The sequence below is a fragment of the Corvus kubaryi genome, unplaced genomic scaffold (genome assembly GCF_017639235.1).
Source record: "Corvus kubaryi isolate FWS band 111438036 unplaced genomic scaffold, C.kubaryi_AGA036_p1.0 37312, whole genome shotgun sequence".
Classification (NCBI taxonomy): Eukaryota; Metazoa; Chordata; class Aves; order Passeriformes; family Corvidae; genus Corvus; species Corvus kubaryi.
In genome coordinates this window covers 4,828,742-4,856,384 of record NW_024581098.1, presented here as the reverse complement: position 1 = coordinate 4,856,384, position 27,643 = coordinate 4,828,742, and the positions used below count along the sequence as shown (strand labels likewise).

The 27,643-nt window shown below is 39.7% G+C and overlaps 1 long non-coding RNA gene across 2 annotated transcripts; it reads left to right on the top strand.

Annotated features, from left to right (window-relative positions):
* The first annotated feature begins 851 nt into the window (after positions 1-851).
* Positions 852-26,713, top strand: LOC121665161. Of its 2 annotated transcripts, XR_006016256.1 has the most exons (5): positions 852-1,260; positions 9,480-9,727; positions 12,492-12,606; positions 23,489-23,638; positions 24,409-26,713. It is a non-coding gene; the product is annotated as an uncharacterized LOC121665161 (long non-coding RNA). The 2 variants fall into 2 exon arrangements; XR_006016255.1 differs by lacking the exon at positions 9,480-9,727 and having other exon boundaries at positions 867-1,260.
* Positions 26,714-27,643: the final 930 nt, after the last annotated feature.

The window sequence follows — 27,643 nt, the reverse complement described above, 5'->3', positions numbered from 1 at the left end:
AGAACACGTAATATCTAAATGCTTCATCATAAAAAAAATTTGCCTCATCCAAATTCATTGAAACACTTTGATTCTCGTTCCACCAGTTTCTTTTGCTGCACAAAGTGGAATGATTTTGCTATTCTCATTTGCTGATGGTGTCTTTTTCAGAGGTCAGGAGTGCTGCCTCTTTTTGCTATCTTAGCAGCCTTAAATTGTGATGCTTTCAGAACTATTTCTTAATTTTTCAAACACGCTGAAAAAACCCACAAGTTTCACTATCAGCACCTAGCTAATAAAAAATCTCATTTATAGAGCATTAGCCAGGGAACTGACAAAAGACATTGACATGCACCTTACAACTTCTCAGTGTCAAACAGCAGATTGAAGCAGTCTATTAAAACAGTTGGTTTGTGTCACCAAAAGAAGCATTAAAACCCCCATATCATCTGAGGCACACAAGTGTAGCAGAATGCCTCAAATTAGCCCTCAGGAGAGTGAAAGAAAATTTGGAGAATGGGTAAAACCTTGGGAGAAAAGCACTGCATGCAGTATTACACACTGTAATACTTTATTAGATTAATAGACCCTCCTGTGGTTATTAGTTAATGCCAAAAAATGATGTCTTAAGATATTAAAAAGCATAAATTAATATGAAATAATACATAATAATCATAAAAGAGTAGATGACTCCTCCATCTTGTGGCTGGCATCTTCTCCAAGCAACCCTCAGTTTGCATAAGCAACTTCAGTCTCAAGGACATCTCTGTCTTTTCTTACTTTCTCAGTGAACTGTTTGAGCTGCTGCTTGTAAAGAGTGGGAGACATTGCTAGAGGTCATGGAGTTTCTCCCCTGAGGAAGTCAAATGCTTCTGTTTCCTTGCACAGTTTTCTCAGAAGGAGAATCCTCTACCCAGGCAGGCTGTTTCCTCAATGTATGAACTGACAATCTACACCAGACTCAGCTCCAGAGGGCAGAAGTCTGCAGGAACTTAGAAAACTTTCTCCTTCATAGAGAAGTATTTAGGCTTCCAACACTATTTATTACAGGAAATTCTTTCAGATTTTCAGAGCACAGAGCAGACATGAACTTCTCTGCTTATCCCCATTACAAGTAAAATGCATCACAGTAACCAGACCCTCTATTTATAGCAATAAAGTTTAACAACAGAAGGCTGGGGGAGGGAAACAGAATGAAGGCTTTGTTCATCTGTTGCAGCAAGAGTGGATTTTGATATTTTTCTTTGAAGAAATCCATAGACCCAATTTCAAATGAAGATGGTAAGTACATAAATAGTGCTTTTCTGAGTCAAAACTACGTAACATATTCTTTTCAGTAAAATAATTGTAGGATTATGAATGTCTCCAAAACTATAGATTTAAAGACAGAAATCTGTTTGTTATTCATTATGTTAATCCTTCAGTTTTCTTTATTGATGTTCATATTCTGAATCTTATTCCTTTTCATATTATTTGGGAGTTCACTGTAGGAGGAAAAAGTCAATCCATTAAAGTCATTTGCATATCAGAATAGTTGACTGAGCACAAGACTCAAATACTGAATTTTAAACTAGGGGAAAATAAAATATACCAGCAGGCACTGACCTAAATCCAAGTTTAGTTTTGGCCACCACTGAGAAATATTTATAATAAACAAATGTATGATTATTTGCCTGCAAGAAATTTTATTTCCTACTACGTAGAGTGTGGCAGGTGTTCTTGAGCAAGAGATTATTTTCATTTCCGAGCCTTGTATTTTGTTTTGTTTAGGATTATGACAGAGTTTATTATTTAATTCTGTGTCTCATCATCAGTTAAAAGTAAACTGTGTAGAAGCTCTAGGTACAAGAAAAGATACAGGATCCATGTTTCCCTTTTTGTTCAGCCACAGTATTACTGCTTGTGTAGACACCCTCAAGGGGGATCCTTCTAGGGTTTCCTTGCTTTAAATTACCTTGTGGTTGTGCATCACATTAGTTTAATTAACTTAAGTCGCAGTAAGTCAAAAAGCTGTAATGGGTAATTATGCAATTACACATAATTACTTCACTGAGATGAGTTATAACATGAGCATTCTTATTAAGCTTGAAAGTCAGGAGGAAAACAGTGGGTACAAGCATTGTTCTCCTAATAGCCAGCCATAAGCTGTCCCCACATTGGTTCTTCATTCATGAAGGAATTGCAGTCCCACAAGGAGACAGAGACAAGAAAATGAGTATTTGTTTCATGATCCCATGTCCTGAAAAGCTCCGTGGAATTTTTAAAGAGTTATGGTAGTAATTTCAGTCTGTTAGAGTAGGCATTCAGCTCTGGAGAACCAAGAACTGCACTTCATGGGTAAGAGGATATGTACAAGGATCTTTTCCCCATTCATTTTTTCCTACTGTGACATGAAAGTGGAAAAAAAAAAAAAGAAACTATTTCTTTGGCACTTTTCCTAGAAGGTGGTCATTCTTGAGCTACACAGGGTCAAAATGAAAAGAACAAAAATAATCTCCATTTTAGTGCCTCATTTGTTGAAAGAATGGAAAGAGTAAAGAGTTCATACCACCTTCTGTCAATGGAAATTCAGTTAAGACTATCAGTTATTCAGTCAAGTACTGCTGAATTCAAATATTTTTCATTTGTCTAAGTGTTTTGAGACTGGCATAATTGTTCTATTCATCCCAGAAACCACTGGGAGTAACAAGAAACAGTGAAAATCTCAGCAGGTTAAGAAAATGCATTGCATAAAACTCTGCCATGGAATTGCTAATATGAAAGAGTCCTGAAAATGTTTAGTGGTTTTGTCATTTTTATAAGAAACTTAGGGTTGTCCTTCTTAAATAAGTCCAGCAACTCATTTAGGAAAACCAAAACCTCTCCCTGCACAGGAGACACAGAACCTGTTTTTGCAACCAAGTTAATTCTTTGAAATATGAGTTCATCACAGAAGCTCATTTTATTGGGTAATGGGTTTAAAACAAACCAAAGGAAATTATTTTTTCCTATAGGATTCCCTACTACAACATGTTGCTTCTGCTGATGCAGTGTCCCAGAGGGACTGGACAAATGCATGGAAGAAGAGTCCATTAAGAGCTGTGAAAGTCTGATATAAATCTATGTTCTAATCCTCTGTCTTAGGAAGTGCCTTAGAGATGGAGAAACAGAAACAGACTGGAAAAGCAGAAATAACTGTGTATATATATATTTATACATGTGTATGTAGATATAGATGTAGATATAGATATAGATGATATAGATATAGATGTAGATATGCCTTGCCATGTTTTTTTCCAAAGTGTCTTCTCCTGAACACGGTGCTTGGGTCAGGAGTTGCATCTGAGTTACATTAAAGAACTTATCCTTAGGCAAGGGAGTAGAGTGTCTCCCTGCAGTCCCAGTGCTTTTTGCTTCAATTAATTTCTCTAGTTTTTCTCTAGCTTATTCTCAGTTTACAGTGCAGACTGAAAAGGGGAGGCAGGGAGTGGGGATGCACCAGCAGACAAGAGTTGGGGTGATGGCTGAAGTGAAGTTAGAAGTGTCTTCCTGCTCCAACTTGGTGTCAATGTGCATCTTGAGTGTGAAGAGGGAATTGAGAAGTCCATAATATAAATGCAGGAATGACAGTCTTCTTCCTGTGTGTGGATACTCCCTCTGCTCCCAAGCCAGAGCAGGAGGCAAGGATGTGTACATTGGGACACTGGAAGAGTGGGCTGAGCTCTGCAGTAAACTGTCTGTGCTACAACATTAGTTTGAGGTTGAGGAACCAGAGCACTGGACATGCTTCTGTCAGCTCAGGTTACAGGTGGCAACCAAAGACAGACTATTTTGTGGTTCATTGAATATTCTGTGGCATGACAGGAGGGTCAAGAACATTTTTCCTCACACATTTGTTTTCCTGAGGATTAGGGTGGTGTTTTGCATTCATACTGTAACAACCCACAAGAAGTTACCATTACAAAATAACCTCTAAATTAAATCCTGCTATGATGGAAAATGTATTTTTACATAAGAATCAGTGTGTCAGAGGGAGACAGAGGAAGAGATGTGTAGGATGTGCCCCCTTCCCACTGAACGCTTGAGATTGGAAGGGACATCTGAGGTCCTAGAGCTCAACCTCCTCTTTCAAAAAGGACCAGTTTCTAAGTTATATCAGGTTGCTCACACCTCATCCAGTCCAGCTTTGAATGTTTCCAAGGGCAGAGATTCCAGGGACCTTCTGCTCAACCTCTTGCAGTGCTGAGCCTCTTTCACAGTGAGTAATTTTCTTCCTTACATCCACTAGGAGTTACCCTTGTTCCTTGCTGCAATGTGTGCTCATTGATCCTTGTCCTTTCATTGTATACTCTAAGAAGAGCCTGTCTTCACTATAATCCCTCCTTAGATCAGTGGTGGTTGCCCTCCTTAACCTTCTTTTTTCTAGGATGAAAAACCCCATGGTGATAACACAGCACATCTTGAGATTATAGACCTTGCCTGGGAGTTGGCATCTTAGGCTCAACACCAGGGTGTCACAAGAACTGGCATTACAGCTTAGAGCTGGCTGACACCCTCGTGGTGCAGTCTGCAGGCAGAGCAGGTTTACACCAGCCTGCAGCCTCTCAGGTCGGCAAAGCTGCAAGGATGCTGCTGAGTTTCTCCCGAGTGTTTAATCTGGTGGCACTCACTAGAACAGAGCACAGTAATAACCAGCTTTATCTGCTGAGCAGCATTAGCGGAGAGTTAGAGTCTAAGCTGCTGGAACTGAGCCCAGACACTCAACTCCAGTAACACAGCTTCAGTTTAAAAGGATCTACCATGAATCTTCATAATGCCAGAGAGAACAAAGAATCCATTATTATTACAGATCTCTATTCTTGTAGCAGTTGGATCTCCCACATCTTAGGTGAAGACCAAGCAAGTACAGAACAAAAGGTTCATCCCCTGTCAAACACCTTGTGAGTACTGTATATTCTAAAAGACATTGCTGTAACTGAGAACAAAAAATAAGATTTCAAATTCCTTGAAGAAAAAGGCCAACACATTATAAAATATTGAAACAGGTGTGCCAAGAGTACCTTGACAACATTGCTAAACAGGTTATGATTACCAAGGAGACTAGCTAGGTTTTGTTATTGCTTATGAGAAAGGTTATCACTGCTGCAGGACAAAGCTGAAAGCATCTCTCCTGACTTGTAATTGGTTTTAACACAACGATTTAGCAGAATACGTAATTCATCACCTTTTATTTCATGACAGAGTAATTAAATTCCATCTAATTTTAAAACTTTGGTAGCAAAAAATTGTGGCTCTTGATTTTTCTCTCATGTCTCTAATCATATCTCTAGTGGACAATTTTCTTGGTATTATCAGAGGTGTTAGGTATGATTCTAAACACACATTTTATTTCCAATTACTTAACTCAGTGGAAATACTCCCCTACTGTGCTCTGGTATTCTTGATAGAGTTTCTGGCACTTGAGACTTGCTAGTTTTCTAAAACTTTTGTAGTATTCAAGGTGGAATACTAGACTGTTGCCTTTTGTAGCTAACATTTTCCATGAAACTGTGGAAGAGAGCATGCACTGGTGTGGAAAAATTTTTTTTCTGATTTTTTCTGATCTGAATTTCATGTAGTAAAATGAAGTAAGGCAGCACATTTTCTTCACCTGCCCTCTTTCTGAATCAGACACTATGTATATATTTGATGAATGTGCCAGGAAGTTCTCTGCCTAAGATAGCACAGCATCTCTCAAAGGAAAATCTTACAAGATTTTCCACTGGTCAAGTATAGGCCATGAGGAGCTCTGTGTAACGACCATAGCAACACTGAGGCATTCTGACAGGATTAACTTGACTTGCCTGAAGGGTGCTTTTGCACAGATTAATACTTTTGGTTGGCAGCAAAGCGCTATTGGGTCACCTTTATCTGAAACAAAGACTGCAGTTTTGTCTCTGCAAGTTTAAAGAGAGCATCTCAGCCTATCATCTCTGCCAGCTTCCACTTGATTGATGGTGGGATAGACTGTATTTCAGGATGAGTGACAGCGTAGGAAGTCATTACATGCATGGGTGCTTGCTCTAGGAGTTTGGTGGGAGGCTTAGTCACAGTGTGTTAATTCTGGCAGGCATAATTATTAACACCAACACATCATAAGAATTGGCTTCCTAGTATAATACAGTGACAAAACCATGAAGCAGCTGTGTCACACAAAAATGGTTGCACACAGATCTAAAACACTTCATCCGCTCTTCAACCACACAGCACCAAAATCAGCATCACATGAAAGGTACTTCACACGATGGTCTGGACCAAACAACACCTCCATCCTGTGTACCTTCTCTCACTCATCTTTTCCCTTCTCCTCCCTGGTGTTCTGAATCAGTAAATTAATTTCCCGTTAAAAATGCTGAAATTAAAATCTTCTGACTTGATATTTCAAGTGGAAATGCTTTGAGGCAAGAGTGAACACAAATCCAAGGGACAGAAAAGCATTTCCACTGTGCTTTCAGGTATCTGAACACCCATATGCATTTTCTTTCTCAGAAATATATCTTTGTACACAGGCAAAAAATCTTATCTTTCCCAGCCCTAGGGTTTCTATATTATTTTCCTATTTATTGTATTAGTACTACAGTATTGCACCTGGGCTGGGCTCAGGGTTCCAATGCTCAGATTTCTTTGACAAAACATCACTTTGTAAAGTCGGCATGCAGGTTTCCATCCTCCTTCCATCCTCAGCAGAACAGTGCATGCAGTAGTCAGCTGGAGTTCACTGCTGACTGCTCACACCTCAAGCTTCAGGCAGATGAACCAGGCCTGCAGAGATGCAATTTTCTCATGTTCACTGCCCCAAAATAGCAGTCAGGAGTGCCACTCTTAAATGGTGCTCCTCTCTTCCTGACAATGTTGTCTGCAAGAGTAGCATCATTTGAATGTAAAACTAGAAGGAAAGAAACACTTGGGAGATTAAACAACTATAGTTGACTAAATATTCCTCAGGCAAAGTACGCAGATGGGGCCAAATTTTTAGTAATTACTAAGAAATGCAGACAGACATTTAAGACAGAAGGACATTATGTATTTCTTCTGCTGAGACAGAAAGAGTATCCACCATAATCACTGACCTCTTTCCTCCTGGAACAGATTTCAGTGCACCTTCTCCACACCTTTACCAGAATTTCCTCCAGGTAGGAGCAGTAACATCTCAGTGAAACCTCAGCATTCATTGCATCAGAACGTGTACTACAGGTTCTGCTACTAGTACTACAAGGAAAATACCTTATTGCCCCACTCTTTGTGATGCATTGAATATCCAGAAACTGGGATGTTGGATTCCTGTTTTGTGAAAGGACACCCCTACCCTGTTTCAGACACCAACACCTCACATGGCAGCAACCCTTCCTCTCCCTGCTCATTTCCTGCAGCCTAGAGAAGCCTCCAAGACCCTCAGAGAGACTGGTGTTATAATAGTTGATGTCCCTGCCTCCAGAAGCAACTCTCAGACTTAAATCTTTATGAATTTGTTCATCAGCTCAAAATGTGTTACTGTGTTTACAGGCTACAAGACACTGGGGAAATCAGTCGTAATTGCTTCATTTTGCAACTATGAATAGCTTCTTTTATATTACTACAGAATCATATTCCAGAGCCTCTGTGAGGCCTTGTATGTGATTAGAGGCTGATGTCTCCCAGGCAATTCCCCAGCGGGCTCTGTCCTAAAAATTATTTTGCATATTTTTGAGTAATTTCAAGTTTTAAAGAGAATTAAAAAAAGACCTTGTTTGTCTTTGGTGTAAATGACAGACAACACTGACAAGTAGTGAAGGGACAGCAGTGTTTTGGTCTAACTCTGAGAACTCAGTGCCCCTCTATATGATACACAGCATGATAAATGCTACAGCAGTAAAATCAGAGTATGTCCCTTACTCCCAGGCACATGCTGATATTAAGGAAAGGGGTCTGTTATTTCAAATCGGGAATATATTTATTCTGGGGCAAAAACTAGCAGCCCAGTCATCAAAGAATCATGGGAAAGACAGTCTGGGAAGTTGCTACCTTAAATCTAATTTAAAAAGGGAAGAAAGTTTGTGAGGAAATGGTAAAGACTGAAATCACTGTGTGCCTCTGGTCATGCACAGTTTAGTCACATTACGGAATAACCACGTGTCAAAACTGGAAAGTGCCATTCATTAAAGCAAAAGTGAGTTTGTGCAAGCTTGACAAATACTCCACATGTATTCTCAAGGTTTTATTTTATACCTGAGCTAACATGCAGAGTCTGTTATGCAGAATAGATCTTGAGGAGTGGTTTAATGGGGTTTTTTTAATCTCTTAGGGGAATCTGATGAAAAAAAAAAAGACAAAAGAAAAAACGGGAGAAAAATAAGCTCTCACACAAAACACCGCCATCCTTTTTAATCTATTATCTAAACCAGAAAAAATGGAGTCTGGAAAATTTTACTGTGCCAAACTGGCCTTGCTCTGACCCCTCAGCCTCATAAAAATTGTGAGGTTAAAGGGAGGGGAAAGAGAGTCTGTTGCACTTTTCTTGTCTTTTTCAGCATTCCACAGTTGAATAAAATGCTTTATAGGCAAGCTTCCAGCTCTTGCTGGAATCTTCCCGCTCACTTGCAAGCACTCTGATTAGTTAGGAAAGATTCAGGAAAAGAGCTGCCTTTTCTCCTCAAATGTGTTTCTGCTAAGTCACTCGACCTCACTGTAGGAGAGTTTCAGGACAGTTTAGTACAATTTCTTTTCTCATAAAATAAACAGCCTTAATTTAACCTGGACAACACCTTTTCTCTTCAGCACTCAGATGTTTTGACTTTGTTAATCTGTGGTCAGTACTTATAAAAGAAAGTCTGCCTTGCCCCACAAAATTTATTCTCTCCTATTTCCTTACACCAGGCACTGTGGTACTACGGTAGGTCATGCTGCTCTTCTCACATTAAAAATTCTGGTATAGAAGCAGCACCTAGCCACCCATCTTTTACAAATTCTCTAAAATTCACATGGGACATGCAAAAGGAAAAAAAATGCACCTATATTTAGTTTGATAACTCTCTTGCCCATGAAAGTCTCACTTTTACACCTCATTTTTGGTACTTCGAGAAGCATCTGTGTACTGCGTCTGCTTACTATGCTTCCAGTAGAGTCTGACTCCTACAGTTTCTCACTCCTGGAAAAATGCAGTGGGGCTTTAAGATGAACTGGTTATTCACTTCAGCTTGTACATCAGAAGTCTCAGATAAAGGCATCGTGCAACAAACCAAATGGCGAAGATTTTCTATGTTTCTTGGCAGTTACCACTGTTATGAAAAATTCCAATTAGATATTCTACAGCTGTATATTTCTTAAGTCAAAGTACCTTATGGAATACTGTCAACTTTGATTAACTTCAAGGTTAAAAGTCAGGCAGGTTACCAGCAAAAAAGTGCTTTCCAGACACCTTTCATACTTCACCTTCTTTGCTGCCAATGTACTTGGCAGGGTAATGAACTGCTGAGGCTGGAAGCTTTCTGATCTTTTATTTCCAGGTAAACCAACCAGTGAACTGCCTTGGAGGTGAAGCCATCATAATTTTCTAGTCCCCAACTCCAGGAAAAATGAGCAATTTTATTTCACTGAGAATTACAGTTTTTGGGAATGCATTCTGGAAAACTGACAAGAAGCTGTAGCAGAAGAGTGTGAGGAGTCCTCCCCCTGAGGAGGAAGGAGTGGCAGAGACATGTGATGAACTGACTGCAGCCCCTGTTCCATGTCCCTCTGTGCCATTGGAGGAGAGGTAGAAAAATCAAGAGTAAAGTTAAGCCTGGGAAGGAGGGAGGGATGGTGGGAAGGTGTTTTAAGATTTGGTTTTATTTCTCATTATTGTAGTCTGATTTGATTGATAATAAATTCAGTCAGTTTTCCCAAGATGAGCCCATGTCCTGTGGCAGTAACTGCTGCGTTATCTCTCCCTGTCCTTATCTCCACCCATGAGCCTTTCATTATGTTTTCTCTCCCCTATCCAGCTGAGGAGGCGAGTGATAGAATGGCTTTGGTGGGCACCTGGCATCCAACCAGGGCTAACTTGCCACATCCTCTTACATTTTAGTGCTAAGTATCAAGCTATGAGCTGTTTCAAACTACCCAACAGAAAGCTCAAGAGGTAGAAAGACTTGTTTCAATGAAGTCAAAAATATATTTAAAAGTAAAGTGATTGGATTTAAAAAAAAAAAACACCAGAAAACCCATAAGAAAATAGCTCTTCATTTGAAGAGCACTACATTAAAACCATGCTATAAGGGGTCATTGACCATAAAGAAAAAGCATAATTAGCCAAAAGCAATTAGGTCAAAACTCCGTTCGGACTGATTGTTATGCAAATGTTCTGGACTGGAGATTATATTCATGGCCACTGGCCCTTTGGTACATTAAGTTTTAGAGGATATGAAAGAATTTGTGTTTCTTTCATGGGCAGGATGGGGGGGAAGTACAAGTTTTACCACAGAAACTCATCAGTGGCCTCTAGATTCAACTGTGATATTTTAAAACTGTAATGCACATATTTTATAAAGATATTGAGGCAATTTGACTGGGGAAGAACATCTTCTGCAGATGGCATGATACCAATTTACTTTTTGTTCAGTGTAATCACAAACTCAGTGCAGGGCCAATAGCTTTCCCAACACCCTGACACCTGTAATGCTTATACAACCTCAATATACTCAAAAGGTCAAAATATTCTGACAGGTCTTTCCACATCTGAAATACTTTTCCAGACTGACTAAAAATTCACCATTTCTCTCTGAAAGCTGTATTCTTTCATACAGGGATGGTAAGTTTTGGTGGCCATCTTTTTATATGTGTTGCCTGCTTTTAAGAATGCCTCTTTTGAGAATATCCTGGGAGACACTGCCAAAAACTCTACTTAGGTCATGGTTCACATTTTCCTAATTCACCAGGCCAGACAACTTGTCAGGAAATTAGACTATTTTATTATGCTCTGTTCTTAACAAACCCATTTTATCATCTTGCAAATCAAAATTAGTAACTTGAGCAGCACCTTTGCAGTTATCAAAGTTCAGGGAAAAAAAGAAAACAAAAAGTTATGGACCTTCTGCCTTTTAAAAATGCATAACGTTGATTCTTTTCCAGTCTTCTAAGACCTTCCCTGTCCTTCATTAAGTCTCCAGGTAAGAGCTAGTGTTTCACAAACTACCTTGGCTGCTTCTTTAAATTCCCTTATAAAGTGTTTTTTAATATTGCTTTGCCAAGGAATTGTAGCACACCTCCATTAGCTAAATATACTTGAGTCTGCTCTTTAGCCTCTTGTGAACTTCTCTCCCTTCTGTAACTACTTAATTTAAATTATCCTATTGTCTTAAATTTTTGTGAAGATTGAAGCAAAGAAAAAAAATTGAATCCTTTAACAATCTTTGCTTCCCCTCTTACCTGTTCTTTTCTTTTTAATAAGGCCCAGGGCACACTGCAGCAGAGGGAGCCTGCCAGGTTTCCCCAAGAATGATGTATGCAAAAAATGGCTTTTCAGAGCAGCTGGGTTTCAGCTGCCCCACTTAGAATAAGAGCCCACCTTGTGTAAATACACTCCCATGCTGCAGAAATAACTGGAGAGTTTTCATCCCTGCATCGGTCAAGCCATGCTGTGTACAGAATTATCGTAGTTCCTCTCTGGCATCAGGCTCATGGGTTGTGCTCACTGAACACAGAAGAAAACATCTCCAGAGTTTATTTATGCAACATTCCTTTGTAAAACTGCAAAAAACATCACAGGAAAAATTTTCTGACTTCTGAAAAACCTTAAAATTTTAAAAATTAAGTTTTCTTCTTTTGACAACGATATATACACAGCTTTTTATGAAATTTTATTTTAAGAAAATACTTAAGGATTTGATTACTGATTTCTTTTTCCTTTTCCACACTGTTAGTATTTCTTCTTACAATGGTCATGTAACAAACAGAAGGGTTGAATCTAGCTTTTGCAGCAGATCATGAGGGCAGAGGGGTTTTGCTCTCAGCTAGGGCAGAGTCTGCTGTCCTTGCCAAGACAGAATTCCCGTGGATCTCCTTGCAGCTGTCATGTATTCCTTCTTTTTACACGACAGCCCACCTAACAGAATGGAGGTTTTAAATCCTCTATCCATGCTGAAAAAAAGACATTGTCTTCACATATCTAACCCTGAAAAGTGAGTTGTATTTCCAAAAGGATACCTAGGTAAATTGTGAGTCCACAACGAAAATGGTTTTCTTTTTTTTAGTCTTGAAGTTTTTTGGGTCGGTGCAGTTTAGATCACTCAGCAGGTCTGCATTTTGCATCACCTTTCCAGACAGCTGTCATACTCATAGGTCGTAGCCTACACATCTTTTTAAAATGAGGTGGTAATTTTGTTCACTATGGAAACATTTAAAAGATACACAATGTTACAACAAAAGGAAACAGCAGTTTCATAACATACGCCATAATGAGTCTATCCTGTGTCAGACAGTACAGTCTGTACAGTAAGAACATCTTTCCTTTATTTCAGTTCTGGTTTTAACTTTTTCAGCTGAATCCAATGAATACTGACAGCAGAAAGCTGGCACCAGTGAATGCATTTGGACCAATCCGCCAGCGCAACATGTGTTGCAAAAGCAAGACCGTGGAGACAATCATGGAATCAGGTTAGAAAAGAGCTTTGAGATCACTGAGTCCAACTGTTAACTCAGCACTGCCACGTCCACCACTGAACCATGTCCCCAAGTGCTACATCTGCACGTCTTTTCAATGCCTCCAGGGATGGTGACTCCACCACTCCTTCGGGCAGCCTGTTCCAGTGCTTGATCACCCTTTCAGAGAAGAAATTTTTCCTAATACCCAATCTAAACCTCTCCTGTGCAACTTGAGGCCATTTTCTCTCATCCTGTAACTTGTCATCTGAGCGAATAGATCGACCCCCACCTCACTACAGCCTCCTTTCAGGTAATTATAGAGAGAGTGATAAGGTCTCCCCTAAGCTTTCTTTTTCCCAGGCTAAACAACCCCAGCTCCCTCAGCTTATCCTCATAAGACTTCTGCTCCAGACCCTTCATCAGCTTTGCTGGCCTTCTCTAGACATGGTCTAAGTAAGAAGCTGACAGTTAAGAGAAGCAAAACAAAATCAGCTCCCTTTCAGCTCAACTGGGCAGGGACCAGAGTGAAAAATAAGAAGGCCCTAAAAGTGTACCTTCTGGGAAATCACTCTGCCTTAAGGTTTGTTTAACAGGTTGGTTTCCTTGGCCTGGTCAAATTTGGGAGTGCCATTTATTTGATCTGCTGAGCAGGCAGCACTCTGCTCCTTCAGCTCTTTGCCCCTGCCTCTCTTTGGAGGTGCAGCCAGGACACACTTCAGGAACCTTGTCCCCAGGTATTGAGACTGTTTAGGGTTGGCCTGACACAGAAAGATGTTTTGAAGACAAATGTGGTTATTTGCAACGGGGGAACCGTGTATTGGACAGTGAATGTAAAGCAAAGTATTTTTAAAAAGCTGTGGATTTATGCAGTATTTTTAAATAGCATCGTCATTTCTGTTGTACACCTCTGTACATCAGAGAGTACACTGACTGTGACCACAGTCCATACCTGTCTGTGTTCATGCATGTAGAACTGGAAAAATTACTTGCAGAAAAAAATACCGTTTTCCTCTAGCAGCAGGTATTTAGCATTCAGCAACAGCTTTGTCTCAGCATGAAGCCTGATAGGAAGCAGAGAAATAAGATAATTGAAAAGGAAAATGTTTCAGCACTCAGGACGACTTCTGCCAGTCTCTCTGAACTAAATCTCAACAACTGACTGCCAGACAGTATCTGCCAGCGTCTCTCTGTCAATGGAATAGGTTGGCCCTGACCGTCTTCAGAAACTGAGACACATCAAACAAAAGACAACAAGACTCATCCTCATTTCATCTCACAGCTATTAATTTTACGGTGTGACTCCTCCAAATAACAGATGCATAGCCAGAGCTGTGCTCAGATTCCAAGTGATGGGAGACCAATTTCCACCACCTTGACTCCTCTAATTACACTGACAAGCCTCCTGAAAACTCTGCTGTGGTTCTTCAACTGAAACAAAAATGCAGATGATTCTCAATAGTGTCTGTTAAGCTGAGAGGAATGAGAGGATTAATTAGTTGCAGTTCATAAAACAATAAGATGAAAATCCATGAGTAACTGCAAAGTGTAATTGGCAATAATGATGCAATCACCACAGAGCAAGAAGGATGGGATCGGGCCCAGATATTTTACACCTGTAACAAAATACATCGCTTGCACTGAGACCATGGACAGGGAGAAGTCCAGATCACCAGCTAGCTCTTCGGCTTTGCTGGCTTGGGCAGCTGCCTGCTTCTCCTCAAGGCTGCCATGTGGGCAGTTCCTCAGCAGAGAGGCATCTCCTCTACATCTCCAGAGGTCCAGTGATCTCCATGGGTCTTACCAAAGGACTTTACCGGGGTGTTCCTCAGCTCACTGGTGAGGGTTATGGCTAACTCTGCTCTCAGGGTCTCTGAGGTGCCCTGTGGAGGAGGAGTTGTGCAGCAGATGGTGCAGTTTTAAGCCTTCCAGCCTCACCCCACACCCTGGCCCCAGATGTGGTACATGCTGTTGGCCTCTGGATGGTGGGGCAGCCACATGGCACCCCCTGCCACCCTCCCAGGCACTCTCAGCTACCAAACATCACCACGGACAAAGGGTTATTTGTGACTAATACTGCTTTTCCTGGGTACAGACTGTCTTCCATAATTTTCCTGTTGGTGATCGAATGTAGCCACACACATTCATCAGACAGCTGCAAATTGGATTAGTTCTGAGGAGGAATCAAATTAATTAATTTAAGCACATTCATAATGCACAAATTTTTGTCCTAATAAACTCTATGAAGAAAGTTTCAATAGGCCTTTATAAAAAGAAGAAAAAAAAACCCAATCCAAACAAACAACCCTTCTTTTTTTTGTTATAAATTATCACTGAGATATGTAAAATGCAAGAATAAATATCAGATATGCAATAAGCATAAACCTTGCAAAATCTAAAGTAAATTGCAAGAATCAGTATGTTTAGGAAGACTAACCTGCTGGGCATAATTTCAAGCATTGTTTATAAGTGTTTTTAAACACAGTTATTAAACAAACATTAAAACACAATTTTAAACACTGTTTATGAAGTGCACCTATATTTTAAAGAGAGAAGCAAGAATAGTCATGCTCTTGAAGAAGCTTCACAAGTTTATTCTTGACAGAAGCATGATATTCAACTAAGGGAGACAGTAGAGAATCCATTCCATTTAGAGTAGTATTCAGTTCCAGGCCAGGAGAAAAAACCTAAGGAAGGAACTTTTCGGTTGCTTATTGTGCCACCTGCCTGAGCTGAGGTACTATCTCAGGTAACCGCAAATCCACCACTTTTCTTAGTGAGGCTCTGGCTATAGATTCAAAGTTGCAAAAATCGTGGGCTTTTAATTAAGGGAGATGACATTGCTGTGTTCAGTGAGATGAAAGAGGCCCTGGGCACTAGCAACAGAGAAACTTGCATTGCACTCTTGTAAGGCATAGAGAGCTCCTCCAAATGATATTATTTTCTCCCTTAGTTTAATAGTCTCACAAATTTTATTTTGCAAGAAGAAATGTATGTTGATTGCCAAGTAATATATGCCGCAAGTTCTAAGAGAATTGTTTGTGGCTTTTAACTGATTTTTTATGAGGCTAGAATCTGTTTATGAATTTGTGGATGTGTCTAGGAAACCATCCACTATAATAATAGTGTCAGAGGAGAAATTTCCTACTTACGGGTGATAACAATTTAGAGCTCTAACTTGTTAGATCTCACATGAAATCCAAAGTTAAACTCATTTGACGTGGAATTGAGAAATGGGGGATTTTTACAGAATGAGACTAGTTAAGAAATTATGAAGAGGCAAATCCAAAAGATGGAGTGAACTTAATATTTGTCTTCATTTACACAGTGTTCAATTTCTTTGTGTCAGCCAAAGATCTGGCTCCATCTCTGGATATGCATATGCATGGCTTTTGTAATCCTCCAGTGTCTGTGGCCAGTGTTCAAGAGTGAAATTTAAACCAGACTGTGGCCCTTTAGAAGCACATTAAGAAGAAATGGACATTGGAATAAATTGTTGCATTTCGCAGATGGCTTATTTATGTTTGCAATTAGTCCTTGGGATTGACACAGCCTTTATATTCTTCCCATGAAAAGACACTTGGCCCACATATTTTCAAGGAGCTGTCAGTCAACTTCTTGAACGGCATCAATGCAGTTTCTAGAGCAAGGAGGGGATTAATCTTGCATAATTTGAACTATTCAAAAATTCTGTAATTTGAGCCCCAATAACCAACTAGAATTCTGTGAATATATCAGGAAAAAAACTACTTCTGTCTCAGGTAGGTTGTTTCCAATGCTGAGTTCATTTTACCCCAGAAGCCATTGTTGAGAACAGCTGATCTTTTGTCTTTTTGTCTTTTGTACATTTGTCTTTTTATTTCATTTCAACTCACGAAAGTCACATATCAACTATGTACAACAAGGAGAACTGTTCATAAGTGAATGTGACTTATGAGTGAGTGAATGTGACCTATCACTGTGAGATAGGTCAACTACCCCATTTCATTGCATCATCAGCGTGTGATTGGTTCAATTATCAGAGAACCATTGAATCAGAGAATGGCTGGGGGTGGAATGGACCCAAAAGATCATCTAGTTTCAACTTCCCACCATGGCATCCACTAGGTCAGATTACCTAGATCCCCATCCAACCTGGTCTTGAGTTCTTCCAGGGACAGGACATCCACCACTTCCACACTTGTAGTGTCTTACTACATTCTGAGTAAATAGTTTCTTCCTAACACCTAATCTAAATCTCTCCCCTTTCTGTTTATAAGCATTGTCCTATCACTATCTGTCCACTTAAAAAAGTGGTGCAAAATTTATGCTACACCTGATGGACAGGTGCCAGTTCTAGTCTTTGATTTTCTTCTGTGGAGGTGATACCACCTGAGGCAGCACTTCCCTGCGCATCACTACACAATGAGACATGGGGAGGACAACAGGCATGCTGGACTACACGCAAGTCTTCTCATAATTTTGCCCTAGGCTTAGCCTCTCATTGCAGCAAAGAAGAGACATATTGCCTAATTTTAGGCTCAACCTATAATACACAGGTGCTACGACTTCAGAAACAGTAAACTGAGACTTTACAGAACACAAGAAAATCTGGCGTAAGATTGGGTGGCTGGTAAAGGGACAAAGTGAGGATCTGACAGAAAAATATGTGTAGGACTCACATAAAGGCATTAAAGAATTTAGTTTTTATGGCAACTATTAGAAAAGACACTAACACAGTACAGTTTGTAGCAGGTACAAACAAAGGTTTAGTGTGGCAATCTGTTTACCCACTGCTTTTCTGATCCCATCTGCTCCTCCCCCACATTCCCCTTAGTCCTGGCCACTCCTTCAGGCTCTCCCTATTGGTTCCTGTACCCCAACTCCACCCATGTACTGCCCCTGAGCCCCTGACAAAACCCCCCTGCGCCCGGATGATGAGGTCTCTCTGCCTCTGGGGATCGCCGGGACGGGATGTAACCATTAAAGGCCCTCTGAAGCCATTATGGAGAGACCCTTCTCACCTCCTTCACCATCACTGTGTTGTAAAGCTGACAGCCACCAGAGCAAAACCACGGAGCCATCCAAAAAGGACTACGGGAGGGCGACAATGATCACACTGCCCTAAGCAGCCCCGCTGAGCTCTCAGGGAAAGCTGCAGCTTGCTAAGCTAAACCTAGCACTACAACAGTTTAGAACCCAAAATCCCTTAGTGTTAGTAATAAGATGTTTTAGGTGAACTGTACTGGACTCTCTGTAATGCCTTTATCATAGAGAGAAAAACATCTTCAGATCTGTGAGTTATCTTTTCATAATTAGACATAAATGTGGAAATTTCTAACATCATTTCTTAACAAAGGGGCCATCCAGCATCCTGCTGTGGTTCTGCAGTATGAATAAAAAGCAATACCTTCTTCCCGTATCTTGTAAGCCAGCCAGGTTTTTATTTTAATGATTTGTATTTCCACTCATAGATCTCACTGATCAGAAGAATCCCTGCTATGCTGTTTGTCATACAGGGATATAAGAAATTCTATCGCAGTACGCATGGCAGACCCTATGCACCCCGTACCTGTTTGGTCTGGGAAGTTTGACATGACTTACAGAGTTTTCCAAGAAAAAATCATGGCATAAAATCTAGAAAGTCATATAAATGTAGGCATATAGCCATATAACAATTTCTCAAGGTGAGGCAAGAAGTGAGTCACCCTTGCCTTGCCTCTTAGCCTAGGCAGGACTCTATCATAGCTTGTGAACAATATTATTTGGCTGAGAGGAGTTTTCAAAAAACTTTTAAACTTTTCCTTTGCATATAGGCAAATCTGCTATACAAAAACCTTATTAAAAATATCTCATGGAGAAGCAAACACAATTACAAGTGAAAAAAAATTCTTTGTGTTTGTAAACCAAGATCAGGATACAGTTCACATACCAAATATAATGGTAGATGACCCTGCTCAGAAATTTACAGGCGAAAATCTCTCTTGGGGAATTATGATTGAGCTGGAATTTGGGGAAAACCTTGTGGTTTATAAGAAAACTTCACAACAAAAAACACACGCTACAGAGGATATTTTTACATTACAGGTAAATAGAAAAAGAAAATACATGTTCTACACTTGCAGCATTAAGTCATCTTTATAGTTGGATCATCAGCTGGTTTATGTCAGTTCTCTCATGCAGACTGGAACAAACCCTGGCTGTTGGGCACAAGCTGACTCAGCTGCTTCAAAACAGACATTTATTGGTGTGTGTATTGAGTAAGATAGGGTGAATTCAACTTGTTGTCACATATAAGTAAATGATGCTTTACAGGACTGAACTACCGGTAAGAACATCCTGATGCAGTGGCACTCAGCCAGTCACCCAGGCACAAAGAGGCAGCAGTACCCTGCTGTCAAGCCTACCAGAAACAAAGTCATGTTACCTGTTTCCATGAAAGAAGTGGAAACTATGTGCATGTTAAAATCTTTCACAGCTTCCCTCTTAGGATTACAGTAAGTTTCTTGAGTAAGAACACACAATGCTTGGAAAAGATACTGACTGATAGTGAAAGACAGATTTTATCAAATTATACATTTTGAAAACTAATTGAAAATCATGGAACGATTATTACATTGTTTACTAAAGAAAATATTATAACAGGAATATCGTTATATTACTTCTATTTCTAACTTTTAAATGTCTCATTTGTGGAACTTCACATGTTTTCAGCAGAAGATGACTCGTTTCCCCACACAAAAGCATATATGCCATTGTGTACATGTATTCTCAAATTATCCATATATATCCTGTAATTTTACATTCAACATCCTCTGGAGTATTGTGTCATCCCATCCTTAAGAGCAAAGAACACCCAAGATTCATAGATGCCCGTCATTGAAAAGGAACAGCAGAAGTCAGAGGGTCTGCAAAAACTGACAAATTTTATTTGAGAGAGAATGAATGAATGAATGCATGACCAGTCCTGGCTCCAGCACCGATCCAGCTGATGGGGTGTCCAGGGGTGCATGCATGCCCAGACATTGTGGGGTTACTTTTTTATAGACAGGTTTCTCCCACCCTGGAGCTAGGTTTCTTACTTTCTTATGCCACTTAGGTGTCATGCACAATCCATTCTTGTAGACCTTTCTGGAAATGGCTCAGAGGGCTTTGGGGGATTTTTGGCAGTCTTGAACCTCTCCTACTGGATTGGCCTTTGATTGACATCCCATGCCCACTTCTCAACCTCATTCCTGCACTTGTGCTGTACTGTGTTGTGCTTATCTCCAGGAGACAGAACAAGGCCATTCATCCCAGAAAAGTGCTGCCTGACCTCCATGTGGCCCTCTTCTCCAGCCACATCCTGTTTTTTTCACAGTGTGCTCTTACCAACAAACTTTAGTTGGCTCCATGATTATCGACCTATAGATATTTGTGACATACACAGTAGCTCCTTATCTTCTGGGCTTCTCTTTCAACATGTTAAAAAAAAATGAAAAAAATGCCTTTTTCTCACACATCTCTCATCATGCATATGTTTATTTTTGCTTGTCCAGTCCAGATTTTTCAATCTGTCCATCAAGCTTATAAAAATTAGAACTAGAAGCACATCACATCAACCATGCTTGATGCATTCAACAATTCTAATTCTGAAACTACCCATGTTTTTCCATGACCCACCAGGTAAAGTATTCTTCACTTCCAATCTGTTTCCAAGTAAAATCTCCTGTCCTAAGGAGAACTACCAGCACCTACAAACATATTTCCAGATTCTCACTTCTGCTATACAGGAATTAGCACAAGATGCACCAGCCATTCTCCTCATTTTCAGCTCTCATCTCTCCCTTAATACATTCAACAAAGTAATTTGCATTAAACTACCCATTGTAAAGCATTACGCACTATAATTAAGAGAAATTACATGAAGAAAGAAAGCACATGCATTACAAAAAATCTATTTGTCTATATATTTAATAACTGGTGCAAAACATTATTTCAAAGTTATGTTGCAGGCAGGTTTTAGCCACTCATTTTGGCTGAAAGGATTTTTAAAGCCTTCTAGGTAGTCCTCCTATGAACTGGTCATCCATGTCCTCTTTTTTCTCAGAACAGACCCCACAGATTGGGTCCAGTTTGTTCTGGCCATTATGAACACCTGCAAAGCATGCTTACTGCAGAAGTGACATCAGTGAGTGTCACCCCTAGCCTCATGCATTTTGGTGTCCTAAGGAATTATCTTGGCAGGATGGACTGTTTGCATTGGAAAACATGAAATCCAGAACTGTTGGATGCAGTACTCAAGGTATGGCCTCATGAGAGTGGAGTAAAGGGGGAGAATTACCTCCCTTGACCTGTTGGCCACACTGCTTCTGATGCAGCCCTGGATGTGGTTGGCCTTCTGCACCACAAGCAAATCATAGGAGCTTTCAAAACAGTAATTGCAGCTCACCACTCCAGATTTAATCAGAAGCCAGAAGTCTGATTGGGCAAAATATTGTGCAATATTTTTTCTTTTTATTGTCCAAGTAAAGCAAACAGATTTGGCATCTCAGAGACTGAGCAGAGGAATTAAGGCGGATGATCACGAGAGCACACTAAGATTCTGTTAAGTGTAGTATAAAAGCATCAGCATGTGAAAAGTCAATTAATCTTTCATCACCATTCTTTTAGTACCAGCCCACACCAGAAGAGCACTGCAGGCCTGAAGACAGGACAGGGCACTGTCATGATAGAGGGGGCAACAGATAAATAGGCTGCCTGGCACCAGCAGTTCTCTTGCTAGAAAAACTGTGGCGTTACCACTCATTTTCCTGCTTAAATTACGCAGACATAAATCTTTCTCCTGAATGTGCTGCAGTTGACAAATAAAAATTATCCCCCAGAACACTCCCAGCACTCCAGCCATATTAGAAAAGGGGCTGGAGCAGAAATTAGCAGCATTTCCAGCTACAGGTCCTCAGATTTGTAGTCTTTTATCTGCTGCCATTAGTTTCCTAGATATTTGCCTTCCCAGTTTTCTGTGTCTGTACCCCTAAAGCAACTAAGAATACAAGCTTCTTTGCATTCCAGTGACATTTATTTCCTCAACAAAATACATTTCATTTACTTTAAAATGCAAGGCAACAGATATGTAGCTTATACCTGTGATGCTAGGCTGCCCCAAGGATTCAAGACTGGTTTATATCGCCAGCATTTCAAATAGCAAATGGAGATTCAGTTATGAATGTTGAAATACTAGACATCACTTTCTTACCTTGTCACAGCCCAGCATGGTGCTATAACTGCAAGCTTCTATTAGATGTCGTGTTTAGCTATAAGTACAATAAGTACATAGCAGACTTGCTTTTTAATTATAAAATCTATAAATACTGAATTATCTATGTTATCTGTCATGTAGCATTTAATTTCTGGAAGTCTTAATGGAAACCATGCTTGAGATCACTCTGTCCTTGGTACCTACATCTCAGCACATATGTCACTGTTTTAGCACCTGCTTACCATTTCAGTCTTGACAGCTACAAGTATGTCAATTAGCTGCAAATTCCACTAAATTAGTACAAGCTGCAGATCGTCAGTCAGCCTGAAGAACATTAGGTCTGCAAATGCAGCAGCTTCAATGTAACAGCCGACTTCTGTGTTCAAAAATTTCATCTGCAGAAGAGTTATGTTGTCCAGAAATAAGCAAAAATTTTGAGACTATATTGTGAGGGCTGTGTAACATATTTTCACTACTTTCCGCCCTTAAAATAATGAACTCTCTTAGGACTTGGATAACTGTTTGGTGTATCAGTGTATTCAGTATATTAGAGAAGATACGTGAATCATCTAAATCATGGACCCTTTTAAAAACCTTCACTTTCAACTGATTGTTAAATACCTTTATGGAGACTCTAACATTATTGCTTAAGATTGGCAGGATTATCAGGAATATCAGAAGAATGGGCAATGTACAGAAGACAAAGAAAGGAGAGGTTTTGGTCAAGTTCAAGAAAGATATCAAGTATCAAGAAAGATACTTTTAAATTAGGTCATGGACTTGTAAAACCCTGTGCTCCTATGGCTTTTTGGGGAAGTGCAGAATGATTGTAGGCTGTGGGCACAGATGAGGTAAAACTGCATGCTATCAGAGACAGTCCATCCCACACACCTAAGGCCAACACCAGGAACAGGCAGGGAAGTAGAACTTAGATGTATTCAGCATCTTTCATGTCTTGGCTCAGAGTATCCCTACATACAACAGAGACCCTTGTCAGCACACAGAGGTGTTTGCTAAAAAAAAAAAATCAATAAGGGGTAATTCACTATAGTAATAAAGAAAGTTTGCAATAGAAAGTTATAAGTAAATTTTCTGCTTCTTAAGAAATATATTGCTAGGAGTTGTTGAATAAGAAGCCTGGAGCATAAATGAGTTATAAGAATCATGCCTTCCTGCAATTGTTTAATCTAAATCAAGAGGACTGCATGCTGTCCTTCCTGTAAATCATATATTGTCTCTTCTGTAGAACCTTTTGCTTATCTCAGCAGCCAAATTAATTCTTGTCTGTAAAACAGAAAGGATATTTGCAGGGGATGCTTAACTAGTCTCAATTTATTCATGTGATATGCTTATTGCAGCAGAGCCTTAAAGGATTCCGAGTTCCTGGAGGCTACAAGGAAGAAATATGCTCTCAAAAAGTAATTAGATAAGGGTATGACAAAGCCAATAAAACTATATTTTTGTCTTTCCTTCCATTTCTAAAGGAATTGCTAAGGGTGAGACTTTTCTGCTGAGAATAGAAAGTTTTGCCTACAAATTGTTTCTGACAGGCTAAGTGCATCTATTTTCAAATTCTGTAAAGACTTAGTCCAAATGAATGTTTATAAGCAGCAAATTAATTCCACTGATTTTTTATGCCTCAAGGGACTATTACAAACTCTACTTTGTTTTCTTCTGCAGAACAACAAGCCAGTGAATCAATGCTCTGAAAAATAGAGGAAGAAGTAAAATAAATTAGAAAATCACAGGCTAAGCTTTGAGAGTTCATGTCATGGATTTTACTCCTCCCTTCGTTCAAGAAAGCACAATATAGTGAGAAGAGTGAAAACAGTAAAATACCATCACAATGCTATGGTTCAGAAAAAAACCTCCTTGAATCATATTGGTGTCTACTCCAAAGCAATTCAATGAGCCACTTTCCAGTCATTTCTCTTCCCTTAAAACCTTGGAACAGACCTTTGGCAGCATTTTTTTTAAACAATGTGGCATTATTTTGTTCATATATTCTTGTGTACATATTTAGAGCTCACTGTATCTGCTCAGTTTAGTGGTGCTGATTTGTACAAAGTGAAGACAATTCCTCTTGAACTGTCTTGCTAAAATATGGCAAAATATTTTTAATGCTATCTAATTGCTACTGCCCCAAATATTTTGGTAGCTGCCTATTGTTTTTGCAGTGATATATGTATGATAATGCATATCTTACAAAAAGTGCACATAAATGGGCGTGTTCCTTCTCATGTGGTCAGGAACCCAAAAAGACTGCCTGTAGATCTACGCAGAAACAATGCCCTAGTGCAGCATAAGCCTTTCATTGAAAATGTTTGTATCAACTACGTATCTTCAGTGTAATCCACCCGCCCTGCATCACTGACTGCCTTGGTTGTCATGTGGATGGGATCATTATATGCATCCCAGGGGATTAAATACTTCAACTCCACTTGTCCTTCCCTAGGGCCACCTAAAGTGCATGAGTGAGGAAGATCTAAGTTCCCTCAGGAGAGGAATTCTAGTGGTAGTTTTAGGGCCAAATTTCCTCATGGGGGTCTGCACCTATGGAGTGTGTCTGAAGCTGTTTTTTCTGGTCTTTGTACTTTCAGAAATCAAGGAGCACCCAGTGCAATTATGAAAGCCAGGAACGAAGCCTTCTCACTGATACAGATCACCGATGACAGCAGGAGAGCATAAACATAGCACTATTCCATAGCTTGATACTTTAATACTGGGGGTTTCAGTTTCCTTTTTGAAGCCCCTTTTTCATCAAAACATAGAAAGCAATGCTAATAGGCCACCATTTCTTTTATTTGGTGTCCTTCTAGACCCCAGAGCAAGGTCTAATAAACAGAGTGCTCTAGAGAAACACTACTTCTCCAGAGTTCCTGAGAAGTGCAATCACGTCAGTAAAGTCTGTGCCAGGCAGAGGATTCTCCTCCTCTCTGCCAACTATTTCAGCTGGCATGGGGCATGATGGAGGCTCTTGTCCCCTGATCCAGCTCTGTATCATCTCAAATCATTCAGCTCATCCACCACCCTCCTACCAAAACAATGCCTGTCCCCTACAGTGGCTCACAACTTGTAGACCGGCTCATATAAGTCATCTGTTCCTTCTGCTTACTGAATTTCTCTTGGAATTGGGTAGAATGGACCCCAAACTCAAGCTCTGTGTCCTTGAAGTCTGCAAGGCTCACAAATCCAATGGACCAATCTCCGGCAAGCTCATCTAGCTCTTTCTTCAAAACCCGGCAAGAAGCCTCTACCAGAAAACTGCAGGCTCTGCCAGAAACTCTGTGCAAAGTTTGCTGAGAATAACCTCACCATAAGCACCATACCAAGGCCTGGGGACAGAAATATGCAAGAGGGAGAAGCCAACAGGCTAAGCACCAGGCAAAGCAAGAATGGTTCCCAAATTTGATTGTGACTACAACTGGTAGTCTGGGTTTGGTAGTTCAACATTGCTCAAGTTCTCATCAGTAAGGGAAATATTTGCCATAATTTCCCATCTTGAAGAGTTTCACTGTGCAGAGAAATCATGAAACTAGCCAGCTAAACATTCCACAGACTGGTAGTTTGCTGGCCTGTAAAGCTAAGTCATATTGCAATTGTGTCTTGCATAATATTCAATTATGGAAAAGTCTGAAAAGCAACAGATGAGAAAAACTGATACTATTATTCCTGCACTAGGATGAAAGGGATTAAAATGGTATCCAGCAGGCTGTAACAGAAGTCTGATGAACTTGGGATGACTAGACGCTGTCTCACACTCTTGATCTGTCCTCCTTTACCTCTGTAAACCTTTTCCAGATTTAAAAAATATGAAAGTGTACTTCTGCCCAAGATGCCTGGCAACTTTGTAGGACCTGCACACCTGGAAAGCCTAGGGTTTTATATATGCAGCAGTGATCATTATAAATGAACAAGTCAAATGAGAACACATAAAAATGAAGGCAGCCTTCCTGAAAGGTCTGAAGCATAATGGAAGAGGTTTTTTTCATCTAAACTATGCTGAAATAGGGATCTGGAAGCACTTCTTTCAAGATTCTCTGTTATAAATGTTTCTGCTACTCAAAAATAAAAGTCAATCATAAGTGTGATCATCTGTGTTAAAATAAGGGAATCTCAATTTCATATTCTGCCCAGATGAAATGTGTTCTTCCCTAGCAAGCCTTGACTGTAACACACATTCAACATGTTCTTTATCAGTCCTCTCGTACCCATGCCAAAAACCTTATTGACTCCACCCTGAACCAATAAATATTATAAAGTCAATAGTGCAAGTTTGGCATTAAGACTATTTGTGTCTTCATGCAGATTCTTGCCCTTCACATGCCCTTAGAAACAGCACACTGACCACTAATCCCGAAACGGCTTTGAAATACCTGCAGCAAATCACAGCACTGCTTTGCTTTACAAATAAAGCATCTGTTTAAAGGGGACAGCATTTTTAAAAGGCATTAAACAGGTGTAATTCTTCTTTTACATCAAGGGTAGATTTACACATTGTAATGAATTACTGTGATTTAGCGTCTTGTATCCTAAGTTGAGGGTCTTCTGTGAAGAGGAACCTTTATCCAATTTGATTTACATTATATTTCCTTTTATGCTCATAGATCTTCCCACCTGTAATTAGCCACAGCTTTCAAGACTGCCTGTACCAGGACATATATAATGCTTTCAGTTTCAGAGCAGTGTGACACCCTCAATTAATGTTTGTGGTAAAATTTCTAGTAGTTTAAGAAAAATATGTAATGAGGATTAAAAAGTTACAATCACTATGTCCATGCATTGTAAAAAAACAATTTAAGACCAGTTAACCTCCATGGTGCAGGTCAGCATTTTTTCTCTGGAAATCATTGCATTCCAAAAATTAACAAAATCAGTTTGTCCAATAAACAATATTAGAAGAGAGATGTGAATTATTCTTTTCCTTTTCAGCCAAATGATTCTTCGGTGTTTTAAGTCATGTACTTCTGAGGTATCTCAGATTACAGGCACAAAGAAATACAAGTTGAATACCAGAAGTTTTGTCCAAGGTCATACTCAAAGTCTGAATCAGAACAAAAACTGAACACAATCCCCCAGACCAAAGCCCTCATGATTTGTATTGAATGTACTGCAGACAATTCAGAGATGGTACTTGGACAAATACTTGATGAGATATCTTGAAATGTCTAGGGAGAACTAAGCTCTGTTTTTGAAACAGCTTAATCCCAAGGAACTCCTGGAAAAGAGGCAATTTTCTACATGTCTGCTCACATTCATAATATTTATCTGTCTTATCTATTATGCTCAGAGCATGTTTTCTCCAGAAGCTGTCAAACCCATGCATCAGTGAAGAGGTCACATGAGAACAATCATGCCCTCTGTATGTATTTTAATTGATTTTTATGGAACTATATAATAATAAAAGCAATATCAGTTATCCAACCTTGCAAATTCACAAGCACCAATAGCACTACACAGCTCCCATTACATTTTTTTAAAGGTCTTGCAATTGTCATTCTAAAACAGCACAGAAAAAACCACTGCAGACAGACCTTTTAACATGGGAAGTAGATTAATCATAATGTTAACTGTGTTTCATTGTTAATTTTTAGTAGAAATATTAAATTGCTAATAAACAGATTAAAGTGGGCTTAAATTGAGCTACGGTGTAGTTATGTTAATAAGTTTTAGGAAAGTGACAGCCACTTAATGTGCAGGGCAAGACAGATTAAAGAAAACTGTAAGAACTTGGGAAACCTTTATGCTTCCAGAGGCATTTTCATGGAGCCTCAAAGCACAGGCAGCCTCCAAGCAAGAGCTTCCATAGTCATATTTCTGGGCTTAGTCAGACTT